We start from the raw sequence: 20111 nt of genomic DNA, 5'->3' as shown, positions 1-20111 counted from the left end.
TTGACGGAATCGGTGACTCCACGTACTCAGACCGGGCAGAGGAGGAGAGCTCGTGCAGGACCAACTTGATCCGCCTCTTGGATGGACAGCTTGGGCTTTATGAATGGGGATCAAGAGGAGAAGACACGTTCCGAAATGAGATCAACACACCTGTCATCTTGGTGCCAACTCTAGCCAAAATACCTGCCACCCTACTGTCAAAAGAGTTCTACTCCCAACTACGTGTGGTGGAGTGGAAATCCCCTCCTTTTTTCGATGTTATGCCCATGGGCAGAATGGCCACCACACTACTAGACGCTGCAGAAAGTTGCGAGCTGATATCTTGGTCAATCGATGTTGAAAATGAGTTCCCCACTCTTCTTCATATTTCAGACTTCACCAAAAGGGAACCGAGTGGTTGAAAATGAATTGATAACGAAATGGTAATGATTTGGAAGGCTATCCTTCCCGCAATGGTAATGAATTGGAAGGGTAGCCTTCCTACAGATGTAGAGGGCAACCTTGAACTGCGTTACCAAAGGGGATGATCTGCATTGGCTGCATGCGCTCTAGCGTTCTTCCCAGTTCGAATCTGGGCATCCTCCGCCTTCCTTCATTGAAACATATGGATGGATTGAACGGGCATGGCTCTTCCTGTTCCTGTATGGCACTTACCCCTGGAAATGACTAGGAAATGACGTAGCCGAGGTACATGTTTGTTCCTATCTCTATTTTAGAGAGGGCTTATCAGAAAGCAAACAATTAGGAGGGAAAGAGTCATTCTTATTGTTGTGGGCATATGTCATTGTGTATGAATGAATTATGCATTTCTGATTATTTCATTCATTCACCGTAATCACATATATAATTCCTCTCTCGGTGGTCGAGACCGACCTTCCTTGATGTGGGCTTAGGTGGTGGGCTTATGGTCGAGCCTGCTTATGCATCATGAATCGCTGCATTTTCGACATTCAAAGGGTGTGTTAGCATGCTCGACTAAAAGGAGAGGGACAGAGTCGCTCACTCATTCATATGGGTGAGGGTGCATTAGCACACTTGAATATCAAGGCCACCATCGATTTCTCACTCATCCATCATATGGTGAGGATGCATTAGCACGCTTAACTAAAAGGAGAGGATGCCCCTGGTAGGGTGAGTAAGTGAACTCTCAACTAAAAGGAGAGGGCTCGACCACTGGGAGAGGACGCTACACCATGGCTTGACCACCAGGAGAGGATGCTACAACATGGCTCGACCACCGAGAGAGGGACAGAGTTGCTCATCCATCATATGGTGAGGGACGGAGTCGCTTATCCATCATATGGTGAGGGACGAAGCCGCTCTTCCATTATATGGGTGAGGGTGCGTAAGCATGCTCGACTGTCAAGGAGAGGGATGGAGTCACTCATCCATCATATGGGTGAGGGACGAAGTCACTTATCCATCATATGGGTGAGGGTGCATAAGCACAGTTGACTGTCAAGGAGAGGGATGGAGTCACTCACTCCTTCATATGGGTGAGGGATTGCTAACTATTTACCCACCCAACCCAATCTCTAAAGGATGGCTCACCTGACGTTAGGAGGGTGTTAAGCCCGTCTCGACCAAAGGGAGAGGAGGGTGAGGAAGGATGCCGAAGACCAATGGGAGAGGAGAAGAAATAAAGAAAAGGGATAACCTTGCTCTCTCTTTTGCTGAGCAAGTGGCTTCGCACCTTGTTCGAGCCGGCCAAAGGTGTACTTCCTTAAAGATTGTTTCCAGAAATCCAATCTGTCCCGACAGGAGGGCCTCAGATATCAAGGGGGAGAAAAAAACAGACTTTTCTCCCCTTTCCAATATAATAAATAGGGGTTGAAGTTTAGACTGCTCCCAGTAGTAGTACCAATAGAGAAGATCATGAAAGAGGTGATAAGAGTGGTACCCGAATCCATTTACGATTTCGAGTTTCTGGACACATCGCACTTCCACTTGGGTCGAGGCTACCGCTCAGCCATAATACAGATGAGAAAAGAGTGGAGAACATTGTTTTAAGTATCTTGGAATTCAGCATAATAAAGTGTTTCCACACCATCGACCGACATTGACTCATCTCAATCTTGAAGGAAGATATCGACGATCCCAAGTTCTTTCACCTCACCCAAAAACTATTTTCTGTCGGACGATTTGTAGGAGGTGAGAGGGGTGGCCACCCTTCCTACTATGGGGTGGTCCCACACAATGTACTACTATTAGCCCTACTAGGCAACATCCACCCACACAAGCTCGATCAGGAGATAGAGAGGATCCGACAGAAGCAAAAAATTCTGAATGTTCAGATAATCAAATTGGTTCTATTAGAGACAGGTCGTATTGATGACCAACAAAACTCTGGGGAAGAGGCAAGCTTCAACTTCCCCCCAGTGCGAGTGGGAGAAGACAGCAGAACCATCATTGTTTGGGGGGGGGGGGAAGGGGGGGAGTAAGAAGCATCCAACATGAAGTGGGATTTTATTCCCTTGTTTTTTCATGGCACACGCCCCCCACAAGCACCCCTTGATGAAGGGGGCACCAAAAAATGCCTTTAGTTCCCCCCCTTCCCTTGCCGCCTTCTTTAACAAGCCCTCGAGCCCCCTTTGTGCCGCCTTCCTCCTTCATGAAGGAGCCACCGGGTTGACCCCGAAACAAATAAAGGAAGGTGGAGAACGCCCCTTCTATAATAAGAAGAATAATGGGGTAGCGTTCTCCATGAAAAACCCTATTAGGTGTTGAAGAAGAAGGGGTCTGCTGATAGAGCTGGGCTGCGATCTAGTTATCATCATGTTGGAAAGATGCCTAGACCGTAAGCAGGGGCTATCCCCTATTCACTTCGATGACCTATACTTAATTAGGATTTGTCATGCGTGATATGTCGACGACTTACCACTGAGAATCGTGGGTACTGTAGAGCTCATAAGAGGAATCCAGAAACGTATCACCCACTTCCTACAATCCGGCCTGAACCTCGAGATAGGCTCTGCAGGATCAATTTACATAGCTACATGGAGTACAGTAGAATCTCTTGGTACGGTCATTCGGGAAGTCCCTTCGAGGGCGACTCCCATAAAATTTCTTTTGCAGTGTTTGCAGTGCAAATCTGACTTTTCTCCTTGAGAGTGTCTGCCCTTCTTGCCTCTGAAATATCTTCCTCTTCCTCTACGACCACCTCTTCTTGTGGAAGAATCTTGGGCAAGATTCTTTTCTTTATGAGCAAGGCACACAACCTCTTTAGAAGATTTAGGGGTTGTCTTCTTCCCAAAAGCTTTCTCTCTTTCAACAATTTTTTTCACAAGAGAGTCAAACGTAATATCTTTGAGATTTCCATTTGCTTGCATTGACTCGAGATAATTGGAGTAAGTAGGATAAAGTGCCTTGAGAAAAGCAATAAGAGGAATATGCAATTCAACCTTAGTGACTTTGATATCATGCATTATAGATTTTACTTCAGATGCAAGAGCAAGAGGATCATTATTTTGTAATTCAGGAGTGAAGAGTTTAATCATGAATTGAACAACTTCAAGTGCAGAATGTGAGTCATAAAGTTCTTTCAGCTTTTATAAGGCTTCGAAAGCAGTTGAAAATGGCGAAATATGGCAATTCACCTCTTCACTTACAGATGCTGCAATTAATGCATAGGCTCTGCTGTTCTTATTTTCCCAAATGGCGAACTCTTTGTATGAGGTAGGTTGTTCTGGTTCTTTGTCTCCGTCTCCAACATATACTCCTTTCCACAACTCATTGAAAATGAGGGTGTCTTGTATCTTTCGATACGATTCAGGATACTTCTCCTTTCCAGTGAGAACTACTCCCACAATAGATATTATTGAATGCATTGTAAAATCTGAGTACTGTAAAAATACTTCTGTTGGAAACAAAAAAAGTGTTTTTGTGGAGAAAAAAACTTTTGCTGCTAAAATATTGATTCTGATATATGATATATGGAGACAGAGGTAGTATGTGGTATTGTATCCCCTAGAACACATGCCATTGACCATCGAATGCTTCAACATATGTGCTGTTAATGGATTTCGACCATTAAAAAAGGACATACCAAACGACAACAATATTTGAATACAGTCAATGTAGAATGCAACACCATATCCACAGAGGTCCTATCTGTTTATGAAGCAGCCCAATGTGATGTTTTTTTTAAAGGAATATAAGGTATGTTCCATCACTATACACTCCATAAAAACAACAACGTATTTAATATATGTGCCATGTAAACTATTGTAAGGTATGTGCCATCACAATATGCTCTTCACATTAGTCAAGGTTCCAATGCACAGTTTTCATACCAATCAAGAAGTTCACAGCTCCGTAACGTACATTCAACACTCATATTTCGAACGCTTCAACGTATGTGCTGTTAATGGATTTCGACCATTAAAAAAGGACATACCAAATGACAACAATATTTGAATACAGCCAATGCAGAATGCAACACCATATCCACAGAGGTCCTGTCTATTTATGAAGTGGCCCAACGTGATGCTTTTTTTTAAGGAATATAAGGTATGTTCCATCACTATACACTCCATAACAAACAACAACGTATTTAATATATGTGCCATGTAAACTATTGTAAGGTATGTGCCATCACTATATGCTCTTCACATTATTCAAGGTTCCAATGCATAGTTTTCATACCAATCAAGAAGTTCACGGCTCCGTAACGTACATTCAACACTCGTATTCTGGTAGTCTTCAATTCAACGCACTGCCATTAAACAACTCACAGCATAATGAAACAGTGTCAACACGGCTTCCAAAAATTGATGTAGGTTTCTACGGCTTCAAGCTTTGAACAGCTACGCTTTGAAGAAATTCAGGCCACGGATATCACAACCCGATCACTGGAGTTTCGACCAGCATTCACCAGCAGTGTTCAGTCCTCAGAAAATTCAACACAAATTTTGTTTTAACACTTCAATACCAGGAAGCAACCACATCACACCACCTTTGGCATAGCAGTGAAGACCGTTACCCTAAATCGCAGGTATGAGAGAGGAGTGCTCTTAGACTGTCAGAACCAGGAGGAGTAGCGCTTTTATGAAAGGCAGAACATAGGCAGAATAGGGAGTTACAAAGCAAAGGGAAGCCAAAAATGGCGCTGGCTCTGATACCATGTCAGACCAGGCAGTAACTCCTCGAATCAATTCATTTTATTCATTCAGGTTGATCTTTATTATATACATGAGGGAGAGACTGTTCATTTCATCTCCCGGTGACTCTTCATATTTCCATTATTTATTTACATCAGTTACAATTATTCACCCAATCTTGATGATTAGGTGTCAACAATATTATTTCTCCTTAACTAATTCTTAACAAACTTATTAATATTATTTTCCTTAACTAATTCTTAACAACCTTTTCCTAATGGCTAGTTTATAACAGCTAGTTCCTAGAAGCTAATTCTGGGCAAAGATGCTTCTCTGCTATTTAAACCTTCGGTAAGATTGATTTTATCACCATTTGTCCTGAGGATAAACCATATTAGCTGGTTCAAAACATTGACCAAATCTCTACCATGTGATTAATCCATAAGACAAACTTATTCTCGATGTGGATCACAAAAGTTTAATATGTAACAACATTTCACATTATTAGCCTCAAATCCTAAACAAGTTAGTTATTTTCTATTGATTTTTAAAGGATTTTCATAGGTTAGAAAGATCTTAAAATTTCAATTTTTTTTTCCTTTTTCTAGAGACATATTCCAATGTATTTCAATAACACAATGATCTATCATTCACTAGGTAAAATTACATTCAAGGAAGAATACACATAGAATATACAAGTGGAATTACATTATTTGAAACCATTGTTAAAAAGCATTTGAATAAGATGTCATAAAAAAAGACCTGGTATGAAATATTACTCCAACATACTTTCAGTTATACAGGAATTCCCCCTACATATACCTAGAATTTTCTTTAAATAAACTAATCAATTGTCTTGTTGGTATATAACACCAATACCAACACTTAGAGAGACCACTCTCTAGTACTTTGGTAGTTGAGTTGTCTAGCGAAGGGTTTAGCTAAGCCTCTTTGGTTAATTCCTTGAGATATTGGACTGACACTATTATTAGACCCCACATATATATCATAGATCTATAACACCTAACACTCTCTTGTCCTTATGACCAAGTAACCTTTGTTAGTAAGCACCCATGATGAATACTTATAAACTACCTCGTATCATATCCCAAATTAATATGACCTTGCACACTACCTCAAACAGATTGAAGAGCTTGGAGAACTAGTTTAAGAAGATGGATGAGAGATTAGAGTAATTGGATGAGTAGTAGAAAAATATAAGAAAACTAGCCAATTTCAATTAGAGAGTAGAGAAGTTGGATGACATTTAGAAGATGTTAATCAAGAAGTTTTTAGGTGTGCTAGCTCATGGCATCTTGGAAGAACAAATCTAGATTGCATAAAAAATTGAGTCACACTAGGAAGGAAACTCTAAGTTAGGGATATGTAGCCACCCAAAATCCTCTTTAGATATACACAATAATAGAATAATGAATAATAACATATCACACCATTTCCCTAAAGTGGAATTGAATAAGTTTGATGGTTTCCACCTGTCAAGATGTGTCACTTAGATGGAATATTATCTGACCCTTAGAGAATTATTGATGACATAATGAAAAATTAGGGTATGGAACAATGGAAATGACAATAAGTTCATAAAAATCCCTTTATATGATCCTATCCAAGATACACAATGTGGAGTTATTTTATTAAAATTTTCAATGCATGTCTAAGAGAGATACTCTTAATTTAGGGTCTCTTATCAAGTCACACTAAATAGCCTCAGTCATTGATTTAGGAAATCTTTCAATCAATTAAACATCCATACAAAGAAATTGAATATTCCTTATATAAGCACTGTCTCATTAGTGGCATCAAGGAGAATATTTGAGAATAAATAAAAATGCAACATCCTACTACGTGGTAGAAGAAACTAAGAGGGCCCTAGAAGTTGAGATGGTGATAAATACATAAATGAAAACACCATCACTCATTCGCTAAATGCATCCTCCCCATGGTAATTACCTAAGAAAAAAATCCTATTAATCCCTTGAAAGTACAAGGGTTGTCTCTAGCATAAAATGTAGATTACCAAAGACATGAGCTCTACTATAAATTGATGAAAGATATACTAGAGGTCATATGTGTAAAGAACATAAATTGTTCCAAATTGATATGAACACACAAGACCTAATCAATGACATAAATACCAAAGAGACCACAATTTCAAGTTGAAGGTACCATTAAGGGAATTTTGAGGTCTAAAATGGGACTCCTAGGAAAAATGTACAATCAAAATAAACTTTATAAGAACCAATACGATTCAAGATGATGATGTCAACCATGGAGGACGATTCACCATTTTTAGAGTAAAAAAGTAAAAATAATAAAAAATAATAAAATAATTATTTCAACTCGTATTTTCAACGTATCTCCCTAAGGTTTTATACAAATTTCAAGTGGTAGTTCTTGTTGGATGCAAAATTTAATTCATCATCCAAGGAGTACCCATGTTGCATACTTTCAATGGACCCTGCTACACAAAAAAATGAGAAATACAAGAAAAAATATGATTGCAATCATGTTTTTCATGTATTTCTCATTCTTCGTGTAGTAGGGTCCATAGAAATTATGCAACATGGGTATTTCTTAGATGAGGAATCAAATTTTGCATCCTACGAGTGTTGTCTCTCGAAATTTGAGTAAACCCATAGGGAGATAAGTTGAAAATACGAGTTGAAAAAATAGTTTTTCCTTTTTTTCCCTCTAAAATTCGATGATGCAATCTAATCTTATTTTATTATTTCCACTATTATTTTATAATTTCCTTAGGAGGCCCATTTTAGACCTAAAAATTCCCCTAATGCAAGACTTAGACTTAGGTAAATTTTGAGCCTCCATGTCCGCATGAAGAACCCCTAATCTATATACATGCATTAATGAGCATTTTAACTTTGAAAACCTTTAAATTAACGGACTACATCAAGCATCAAAAAGTTATAGTCCTAGTTGATTGTGGAAATACTCACAATTTCATTTACAAGAGAGTGGCAAAATAATCTCATTGTTTTGTATCCCTAGTTTGCAACTTTCATATCATGATTTCCAATGGAGGTATAAGGAAATGTGGGGGAAGATGTTAAAATTTCAAACTCTAGATGGGATACTATCAAATAAAAATCCATCCATTTTCCATCCATATGCTTGATTTTGATGTAGTATTGGGAGTAGAGTAGTTATGCATGTTGGGACTAGTCATAATGGACTTCAAAGAAATCTTTATGATTTTCATTATTACCCAATTTAATTCCATATAATATGACACATGAAAATCACCCATACCTATATTTGGTTCTTGAAAAACATCATCAAGTGTTTGAGACACAAAAATTTTTAGCCCCTTCTTGAGGAGAGTATGATCATGTCATTCTTATGATTCTAGGAACTGAAGCATCAAATGCATGTTCTTATTGGCACCCTTTCACACAAATGAATGAAATATAAAATATCATTTAGAAACTAATGCAAGTGGGAGTCATATGTCCAAATACAAGCCCTTATTCATCATCAACAATCAAAATTCTATATAAGGGTGGAAATTGGCACACGTGTCCTCATTTTAGGGATCTCAATAAGTTGAAAATCAAGGGAAATTTCCCATCCCAATTATTGATGATCTTTGGGATGAACTTCATGGAGAATTTTTTTTCAATAAGCTTCATCTACATTCATGATACCACTAAATGAAAATGAAATAGAAATTTATCCATAATATATAATTCAAAACAAACGAAGGTCATTATGGGTTCTAGTGATTCTTTTTGGTATTTGTAATGATCCATCAACCTTCTAGAGCCTCATGAACAATATTTTCAAACCCTTCTTGTACAAATTTGTGCTGATCTTCTATGATGATAGCTTAATGTCCAATAAAGCATGGGAACCACACATAGAGCATGTTGATAAGTCCTAACAGCTCTTGTAAGAGAACCGATTAGTCATGTAGCAATTTGAATGTGTTTTTTTGGCTCTTGAGGTCAAATATTAGGGTTACATTGTAAGTCAAGAGGAAATATGAGTTGATCTTAAGAAATTGGTGGTTATGCAAGATTGAAATCATCCAAAAACATTTAAGATATTGAGGAGATTCTTAAGACTTGCAAGTTTCTATATGGAATTTTAGAAAAATATTGACAGAGTTATAGCTCCCATAATTATGTGTTAACTTTAATAAGAATTTTGTCTTGCAATACAATGACTTAAATAGAGGCATAAAATTAGTGGAGATGCAAGAAGGGAATTCCTTGGCATTCAATATTAAGTAATTGTGTGACCACAATTTGGTAAAATCCATATATGTGATCTGGAGTTGGAGGAGATTTTATCCTTCCTAAAAATTGACCATCCTCTGACACTTTACAAGTAAAAATGGGTCTTATTATATCAACAATTTTTATGGTCTCTTCAAGGATAATGAGTTAGTTTTGATGTGAACTTTAAACAAGAAACATATCATCATTTAACTCATAAAGGCAAACATTAAAAGAGACAACACAGAATTTGGTGATGGAGTTCATCCCTCCTGGGCTACATCTTCAGGCCTGCTAACATAGCTAGATCGCTCCATAGATTTTAGTGATAAAGAGTACACAAAGTGTGCTGAAAAAATGAGTGGCTAGTTTCCCCTTCAAGGAAACATTCTCTTGCAAATAAATCTCGCTCTAAAAGCATGGTCACCTACAGTTAGTCATGAAATAATCAACAAGAAAAGGTTGTCATATCAAGACCTTGTACTCCATCTGAAAATGAGCGTACATGTACAACAATTCCAAATTGAAGTACTAAAAGAGAAATTTCCTTAAAAAGACATAATGAGAAAAGAAAAACATGATTTTCACCATAGATGTCATAGCTATTGCAAATAACAAATGAAGGCTAGAAAACCCTACATGGTCCTCTCCATGCTTAGAATGCCTTCAAAACTCCTCCAAACCACTGATTATCCTTGGCACTCCAAGGCTCAAACCTACAAAAATTCCTTCAAGAGGTGCTCAAATTAGTGAATAGAGGCTTCCATTGGATTCAGAATGTCCAAAAAACCCCATCTAGGCTCTTATTGGGCTCCAAAAGGCCAACAACTCCTCAATTTATGGCTCTCCCCAAGTTTTTTTCTATATTCGTCCTCCAAATTGGATGAACCTGTAAGGAAAGCAACATTTTTTTCCCTTTAATTTGCTTGGGAGGCAAAAAATTCACCCATAATAGGTGAAAATTTTCGCTTCTTTTAAATTCCCAACAACCGCGTGAGTGAAAAAATATGGCCACATGGGTGCCATAAGGTCACGGGTTGGACCAATAGTTTGCCCCTGCTGGCCTTGGTGATTTTTTCTCTCGATTGTTGGTCATGTGAAGTTGATGTGGCCGAGATCTAGGGCTAATCGCTCACTCCTGTCGTGCTATCTCTTGATTCTTTAGTCGGTGGTTATGTGCTGAACAAATGACCTAGGGCCAAACCTAAAACTATGCCCTTGTCGCTAGCCCTTACCTCCTCCATCTGCAGTCGCATGGATTGTAATGGGACCCAGGGCTAGGGCCTACAACCCCGCCCCCTTCGCCAAGCGCCTCAACCCTTAACATTGGTCCTGTGGGCTATGTCATGACCATGGGACAGGGGCTAGTCCCCTCCACCTAAGTCTTCCCTCGGTAGTGCCAAGGTCCTATGGGAATTAACATGACCAAGGGTTAGTCTTGTATGTGCTCCTTTCCCCTGTTTTCCTATGTCGTGGTTGTGTAGAGATACATGTGCCTAGGGACTAAGCTTAATTCATATGCTCTCTCCTTTGTGCCGATGTTGGTCCTGTGGGGTAAAACAACTGGGGGTCGGGGCTCACCGCCCAACCCCTCCTCCCAAAGTCACCCATACATAAATTTTAAATAGGCGTGGATGAGTATAGGGGTAAGAACTACCCGTAGGAGAGTGGAAAGGCATTGGATTATGTATTGTAAGGTCACCCAATCAAACCTACTGAGGTCATATGATCCATAAGAACAAATTTAGCCAGTGTGGAGGCACCAAATGGCGAGCTTTGATTGGGCCTGGTGGCAGCCTCCCATTGGGCCACCAAACATAAAAAGAACCAATTAGATCAATCACTTGTGTCTGTATGATCTCGACATGTGGCAATTTTTGGTTGGTCTCGTATGCCCAGCTAGCATGTTGACATCATCATGACATCAAAAGTATGGACTGCCCAGTCAGCATCCCAATCACCCCACCTGCAAATTTTTTAGTTGTTGAGACAAATGATCAAAACATCATAAATTTTTCATGAGACATCGATATTGAGGAGATTTAAGTGTCCTTGAAATCAGAATGACGAAACCTATGACTTGAGGCTAGTTTAAAAATATTCTAGGCACTTTCATTTTTGAGAAAAATTTTGATCTCCGAATCATACACCCCCACTAGGAACTTTTGGACTCCAAAAGTTTGTCCTCTCCTAGTAAAAAAAATGAGTCAAAAGCTCAAAAATTTCCAAATCTCAATCCTTAATGTTATTTTTTCAATTGGTGCCTTCAAGCTCTAATCGAGGTATTCCACCTATCCTCTACGTGAATTCCTCACCTTCTTGTCAAGAATCGAGCCACAATTATTAAAATCATTAAGGAACAAAACAATCGATGGATGGAATCTAAACATTCTATCCAAACCAATCTTTCATGGCTCAAACAACTTCATCTTGAAGTTCCCTTGTTGAAAACAAACTTGCCTTTCCATCTTGGAAATGAGAAGCACTTCAACGCTTGCCATGCACTAATTCAATATTTCTTCATTGTCCTCAAACTGTGCTTGTACAAAAAAGTACTCTGAATGTAATAATTCAATGACACAATTGACTTTGTCCACAAAAACATAGTCATTTCTTGTACAATATTTATCACATATTTCATTCACAACAAACTTCATCTTGAACACTTGCATTGGTGAGTACATGACATAACTATAGACAAATTGAATGACAACACATGTTCATCCCAAATAATCCTCAAACAATTGGACTCATAAACAAGCCAACATAACATGACATGTCAATGAAAAGCATACTTGTTGCGAATAGTGATTGTTCTTGTTTCACTTTACAAAGTACCCAAAAATAGGTAATGAACAACAAGTATTTACAATTTATAAAGCAAAAAAATTTTGCCTCTCCTAGGCTTATGGGTTCTCTTTCTGCATCTATTCTGATTTGAAGGTTTCCTTAAGAACTGTTGTAGTATCGTCTTTGCCACTTGTTTCTTTCCTTGCATTGGTTTGCATAACCTATTTATCCTTCTTGGGACGAAGTTCTGGATAAAGTTTCCAACATCTTTCATTCCCATGCCCATCCATGTTACAATGGGTACAAAATTACTTTCTCTTGCCCATCGACAAGGAAGTCTTCAAAGTTAAGGGAGGTTCTTCATGCTTGATGCCAAGAATTTGGTCCATTGTTTTGACCATAGCTTTCAATTGCTCAAACTCAGCCACATAATGATCAACTGTATCACAAAAAGTGCAAGGATACATGTCCCAAAAATAATCAAAATTACCAACATTTGGAAAATTCCCATGACATTTATACATGTCCCTTGGGCTGTAACTTTGACGATGTGGACTAGACGATGACATGCAAAGTCCTTTGAATCATTCATTTCTCTTAGGAGACAAATTGACATTATCACTACCATATTGGTGTGACATATCATCATCTGATGACTTCTTTGCCTCAAACAATTTAGAACACTCTCCAAACTCTCTATGACCATATCCCCATCCTTGATATCTTGGTATCTCTTTCACCATGATAGGAGTAGTAATACCTTGGCCATTGATTCTAAGGCCTCCTCCTTCATAACCCATCTAAGATAACAACTTCATACCAATGCCTTTAGTATGTTGTTCAAAGGTTGCAAAAGATGTGTTATTAACATAAACTGAAGGATTTGAAATAGAGATGTTGATTACCTCCTTGGATCTTCCAGCCATTTTTTATTCTTCAGATTCGAATGAAGAATTTGAAGATGACTCAAGCCATCCAATTTTACCAATGGGCACATAGTGATAATCTTTGAGATGCTGACAAAACGCACAAGCATCATTCTCCACATAGGGTCCATAACCCATGTTTGGACCATGACCACAAATTGGCTCCACTTTGGAGGAATTCTTTGCTTCTTCTAGAGTGGAACTCTCACCAACTTGTTCCTCAAGCACATGCTTCAACTGAAGGCACATGTGCCTCTTCTCCTCTTCAACAACTTCAAGCATTCTTCTAAGTTGATCATTCTCCATCTGAAGAGACAAGTTCATCTCCTTTAGCTCTTGGAGACTTTCCAACTTCTTTCCCATACCTATAACTTGGTAAGAACCTAATCTAATACCAATTTATTTGAAATTGGAGGAGAAGTTCTCCTTCATAAAAATTGACCATCCTCTGATGCTTTGCAAGAAAAAATGGGTCTTATTATATCAACAAGTTTTATGGTCTCTTCAAGGATAATGAGTTAGTTTTCATGTGAACTTTAAATAAGAAACATATCATCATTTAACTCATAAAGACAAACATGAAGAGAGACAACAAAGAATTTGGTGACAGAGTTCACCCCTCCTAGGCTACATCCCTGGGCCTACTAACATAGCTAGACCGCTCCATAGATTTGAGTGATAAAGAGTACAGAAAGTGTGTTGAGAAAATGACGGGCTAGTTTCCCCTTCAAGGAAACATCCTCCTGCAAAGAACTCTCACTCTAAAAGAACGACCACCTATACTAAGTCATGAAACAGTCAACAAGAAAAGGCTCTCACATCAAGACCATGTACTCCATAGGAAGCCCAAAATGAATGATTAAAAAACATGACATTTTGGTGGCTAATCCAACAACTTTAGATCAATCCCAATGCACCTAAAATTTATACACAAAAAAAAGATACATTGTGCTATAAAGGGATCATTATTCTTGAAAACATTTTGACCCTAAAATAATGGGTCTTAGAGGAGCTAAATTTGTCTAAGATAGTAGGTCAGATTGGATTTTATAAAACCAATATAAGAAATAAGTTTTAATTCTTCTAGGAAGTAATAAACATAAATATATACAATTATAGCATTCGGTGATTCTTTCCAAAGAAACAAGGGTTACATAGAGAATATACTTGGGGAATTACAATGTTTACCTATCACAACAAAAATTTGGGTAGGCATCTTGATGGATTTTATTATTGAACTCCCAAAAGGTGGAAACAAATCAGCCATCATGGTGGTTCTTGACAAGGATGATGAAAATCATAGCATGGTTTTACGACATATTTATGTGACTATCAAACCTACCTATACTTATCCCCATCTATATACGAATGAACATTATGTACAAATTGTGGAACTTCAATAAGTGCTTGGGCATATATGTTAAATTTCATGTATTTCAAACTATTCGAAAATAATGATATTTTAAGAGTCCACGCATATTTAATTCATGTTAAAACAAAAGGAAATATCTATAGGTTTTCTCTATAAACTCAAACAAACTAAAGCCTAAAAATTTTGGAGAACAAGCACCAAAGGAGGAATAGTACTCTAAAATTATACTTTTGGATGTGATAAAAGAGATATTGGGTCAAAGTAATATATATTTTATTTGTTTATGCCAAATAGTGTGTTCATGAACCAAGGTATTAGTCCTAATATTGTTCATCCTTGCACCAAATTTTCAACCATTAACGATGATTGGCTTGTTGAAATTATGTAAAATGGTTAGGAAAATAGTTGCATATGATATATTTCTTCAACAGATGATGTGATTTATTCCACCAAATTTGAGCCTAGATAAATGCATGGTTATATTGATAACCTGTGGCATTTATGGTCTATCTCCCTGATAACAAAAAAACACACTTTGATATCAAAGCATGCGATGTTCGATTAACCCTAAACTTACTGATTTGGTAAGGTCTTAGCATTATCTTAAAGGATGAATGTGTATGCAACCTTCCACCCTAGCCAACCATGTCAATTCACAAGAATTTACATGTATGGTATAATCGTTGATGTGGATAGTTATTAACTAGCATGATACTCTACATTAACTGGTGTTAATTTCTCAACTGGATGTGAGTGGTGCCTATGATTTATGAGCCATTATTTGAAGAGTTTTTTATTTTTTCTCTGGAATTTGATTGAACCGAGTCTGGTCATAAGTTTGGTAGCTCCTATAATGGTTGTTGAAATGAGGCGTCAAGAAATTCAAGCACAAAATTTCCGCAATTGAACCCCCTCCAAATAAAAAACATAGAGCCCTAGTATTCTCCTTTCTTGAACATGTTTTTGGATGAAATCCAGAAATGCATTATTTTTTTTCTTATAAATTGCATGATGTGAATCCCCATTGTCTGCAATTCTTATTTCTTGTATTTTCATTGAATTTTGTGTGATTTTTTTCTAAATTTATACCCCTCATCAATGGTTTTGTTGTGAAAATGTCAATACTTTGAGGTTTTGGATTTATTTTTAATTTCCATCAACTAGATGTTTTATACCCCCCTGTCTTCATTAGCCTTCCTATATTTCTTGATAAAATGCATACACTTTGACTTGTCTAGCTCCATAGCTTTTAATACAAAAGCCTACAATGGATGGATGATAACAGAAGTATGTCCCTGAGTTATGACAACACTTAACTCTCATGATTCCTACTTTAAATATATTCACAGTGCAACATTCCTTTCATGTCCTTTTCTTCACTCTGCTCTTAAATCCATATGGCACTGAAAATGATGTTGTACTACTTATCCTTCTTGGAAAGAACCATTACCATACACAATGTGCTACACATCCTCAGGGTCTTGAGACTTATGTTTTGATTTCAAACGAGGGTTTTGTTGATGAGTTATGCTCCCTATTACTTCATTTTTATGTACAAATATTGTGAATTTTTTTTGTAACCTCTCATTACACATGAACATGTGCATATTAATGTGTTTTCCTCATGATTTATCAGGCCCTCTATAAAACAAATTCAATGGAATCAGTTCTTTTACTGGTTGAGTTCTACTTTGTGTTGCTTGGGCCCTTGAGACTTTAAGTCTTCGGCCTAAATAAGGTTACTAAATACAGATAAAGAACCTTTTAGTTCATCTTTTTCGGCAAGAGATATGTTTTCCTCTCATCACAAATATATGTGGATGGATATATTGTCACACTCGTGTCAGCTCATTATTGACTTCTTGCTAAACTTATTTATGATCACTAGCTAGTCACCTGTGACATTAATTACATTTCATGATGAAGATAAATTACATATATGGCTTATTTCACTCATGAGTTTTGTTTAAGTGTAACTTCATGATTTCCCCAACAACCATCTCATAAATTATCAACAATATCACTCTCTATTAATGGCCCCACTCTAAAATATAACAATGAATTTCGATTCTAAGTAGATCATTATTATAACCAACATTTCATTTCACTATTTATTATTGACCTCACCTTTGAGCCAACAACCAAGAGTCGATTCTTACACATTGATGTTTAACCTACATCTCAATTATACCATTCATGATATCTTTGAATTGGCCATGAGAATAGTCAAGACATTTGAGAACATGTCATATGTACATATATATGCAAGACATCATGAGTCAACCAATTGCTTTGTCTTAGCAGTATTTTTAGCTTTATCATACATAGCCCATAACGCCATGCTAATAGTATTGAACCTGTAACAATGCATCAATTAATTTGAAGTCTTGTTTCAGCATGTTATTTTACATATATTTGTATACCATTTGAATTTTATTTTCATTTTGTCATAGTACCAATGAGAAGGATCTAAAGAAAAACAAACACATGTTCATTATGCCATAAGCTGACCAATTTGTCTATGGGATGTAGCTCAATCTTTTTGTCTTCGAAGGGAGCAACAGTATTCTCGAAGATTGATCTAAGATCTGGATATCATTAGGTACGCATCAAGGAAGGGGACATATACAAGACAACTTTCAGGCCCAGGTATGGGCATTATGAGTTTGTTTTAGTTCCATTTGTTTTGAGTAATGTTCCAACTAATTTTACGTGCTTGATGGTGTTATAGACATTTTTGTGCCTTACAGCATGAAGCATGAAATGTCCATAATCTAAGGGATCCAAAGTCCCTAAACATGTTGTTCCTACCCCTAGAGGAACAAGGTCAGCAAACCACAGCACTGAATATCAGTTCTCCACCTGAAAACACTCAAAAACAAGCTAATTCTGGATCATGTCAACTGCTCCACTGAGCATCTGTGCTGAATGTCAACTGCTCCACTGTCTACCTACGTTGAATGTCAACTGCAAAGAAGGCTACCTGTGCTGGGCGAGTTGGGACATGTGGCACAGTCATTCCTCAAGGTGTCAATGCCAAGGAAGCTTCCAAAATGACACTTGGATCAGGGAATTCGACTGGTGATGAGTAAGAGGGTCTAGATCTCCAAGTGGAAGCAAGAACCTCCAAGTGGACTCAAGAACTGAAGAATAACTGAAGTGGGAGAGGACACTAGTCAGCTTCATGCCAGCTTCAAGCTGACTCATCCTTTCTCCAAAACTCCTATATATAGAGCTCTCTCATGAGGTCTAAGGAGGCTGGAATCTTGTGAATGTAAGGAAGTGCTGTTGGTTTGAGTATAGAACTATTGGGTGATTTGCTTTGAAGGAGGTGAAGAGGAGATTTCTTTCTGCTGGGAGGTGATGCTGGATTGGGCCTTTTATGGTTGTATCACTTCCTGAACTTTACTTCTTCCATTAATAAAGCATTTGAGGTTCTTCTATATGCATGTGTCTCAATGGTGTATTGTTATACTTGTGTATTTGATTTATTCTAATCCTTGAATCAATTATGAATGTATGCTTCTTGTAGTTTCCCTCTCTTGCCATTTTGCAGGATCTTGGTGTAGCTGGGCCAGTGAAAGAGCAAGGAGCTGGGAGAAAGCAGCAAGGAGAGAAGATTGGATCAACCATTAGCGGAAGACATCGGTTAGTGGATCTCTTTTTCCCCTATTTTACTTTCATAAAGAAGAAATCTTAGATAGCTTTGCTTCGATTGTTGCTGAGATACTATCACCCTTAGAGTGGGATAGGGTCATTCCGTATTGGATACTTTTCCCAACAACAAATTGGCGACTCCACTGGGGATCGTATCTTGTTGGTTGTTTGTGTTTTTGATATTCATTTCCTAAACACAGGGAGTACCGAATCGAACTGCATTTGGATCTTTCAAATGCAAAGTAGAGGGCAGCTACTCTAGCTCAGTTTCTGGGCATGTTTATGATTTGAAGAGCTGATCCACAAGGACTCTGAATAGCTCTTAGTGATAGCTTTTCATCCTCCTAATTTCCCTTTAGTGTGTACTTGATTGATAGCTTCTGATTTGGCCAAAAACTGTGAATTTTTGAGCAATCTGTAACCCGGAAACTGAGAAAAATGAAAGTTTATCTCTTCATTGCAGGCACTGTGAAGGCAGTCTGCATTTCATCGCAGGTCCCGAAGGGGCTACCTGCACTGAAGGTCAAACTGCTAGTGTACTACCTGCGCTGAACCAGTTTTGCCTAGTGCTACTGGGGTTCCCTCTTGTTTATTGCCCTGTTTTCATCCTTGTTTTTGCAGCCTGTTATCAGTCAATGTACCTATCTGAAACCAACTTTCCTTGCCACTATTCCGCCTCGGTTGTATAAAGAAATTGTATTTGTTCTTTGTGTATTTCTTATGCCATTTGCAGTTTCCCATAACGAAAAGCGAACTAGTCTTGCTGTGAGCTCTTAGATCTAGACCTGTGATAAGTGTCGTTTTGATCTTAAGAGTTAGTTTATTTGCTGTTCATAGCTGATTGAGCTTTTTCTTTCGTCATAAGGTTTGAATTTATGTATTTCTAGTGTCGAAACAAGTAAATCTTAGGGTGTCTTTTGATTTTGGACAAAGCTTGTTTACTTTCACTTGAAATTGAATTCAAAATTATACAACAGCTTTCTTTTTGTAATACATCAACATTAAGAAAGAGAAAAGAAATACCTGCATTGTGCATGTGCATTTTGACAGCTTGCATGTTGATTTAGGAAAAAGTGCATTAGTGTGTGCTCTATGATCTGTGTGAAAAGATGATGTCTTTATTTTCCCTCAGTAGTTAAGATTTTCAAAGTTGAAAGATTGAAAAGCTTGCTTATCATCTTAGACTGCATTTAGGAAGTTGTATTATACATCTCGTGGTGATCCAAAAAGGGAAACTGCTAAACAAGATCAACATTAAAATGAATTGAATTTACATAACAACGCTTTGAAACATAACGCAAACACATAGAGGTCTAAGCTAGAGACGTTTTCCGGCGTCGTTAAACGTGATATCTTAGCGTTGAGTGGTTGGGTGATTCCTCCACGGTGAAGCGATAAGTATCAATACAGACTTGTGCTCCCACGTACCGTCACGTATATATTGGGAGACCCCTATAGGAACAAAGCCTTTATCCATAGGAAACCGTGTCGGCCGCCCTACTGATCGCAATGCAGTGAACACAGTATTCACGAAGATCGACCACTCGTACCGTAAAACGTATTATGTGGTTTTGCGAAAAGTTTGGCACACCCTCTGCCTAGATCTCCAGAGCAGTTTCTTTTGGCCTTTTTCAAACTCTATAACTGAAAAAGTCCATCCGAGCATTTGTCACTTCGGGCTCGTTAAAACATCGAAGGAGACTAGACTCATCTTTAGCTTTTTCTCGACTCTTAAAAAGTGAAAAAGCAAGTTGTGTCTAAAGCGTCGTTATAAAATTTATTTTAAACGGAACATAATCACCTCCTATTCCTACGTTGATCTGTAAGTTGAGAACATGGAACGCCCCAACCAAGGAATTCCACATGATGGAAATCCTAGTCCTTTCTCCTCTTGGGGAGAAGTTGGTGCGCCCCACATGGCCACATTGTCGCTTCCAGGACTGACAATTGGCCTACCAATTTGGCTATTCTCAACCAATGTAGTTCAGAACACCATGGTTCCTGAACAGTCGAG

The sequence above is a fragment of the Pinus tabuliformis genome, chromosome 1_1 (assembly GCF_031772625.1).
Source record: "Pinus tabuliformis cultivar Carrire ecotype Pingquan chromosome 1_1, CPIR1, whole genome shotgun sequence".
Taxonomy (NCBI): domain Eukaryota; kingdom Viridiplantae; phylum Streptophyta; class Pinopsida; order Pinales; family Pinaceae; genus Pinus; species Pinus tabuliformis.
Note: the sequence above shows the minus strand (reverse complement) of the source record.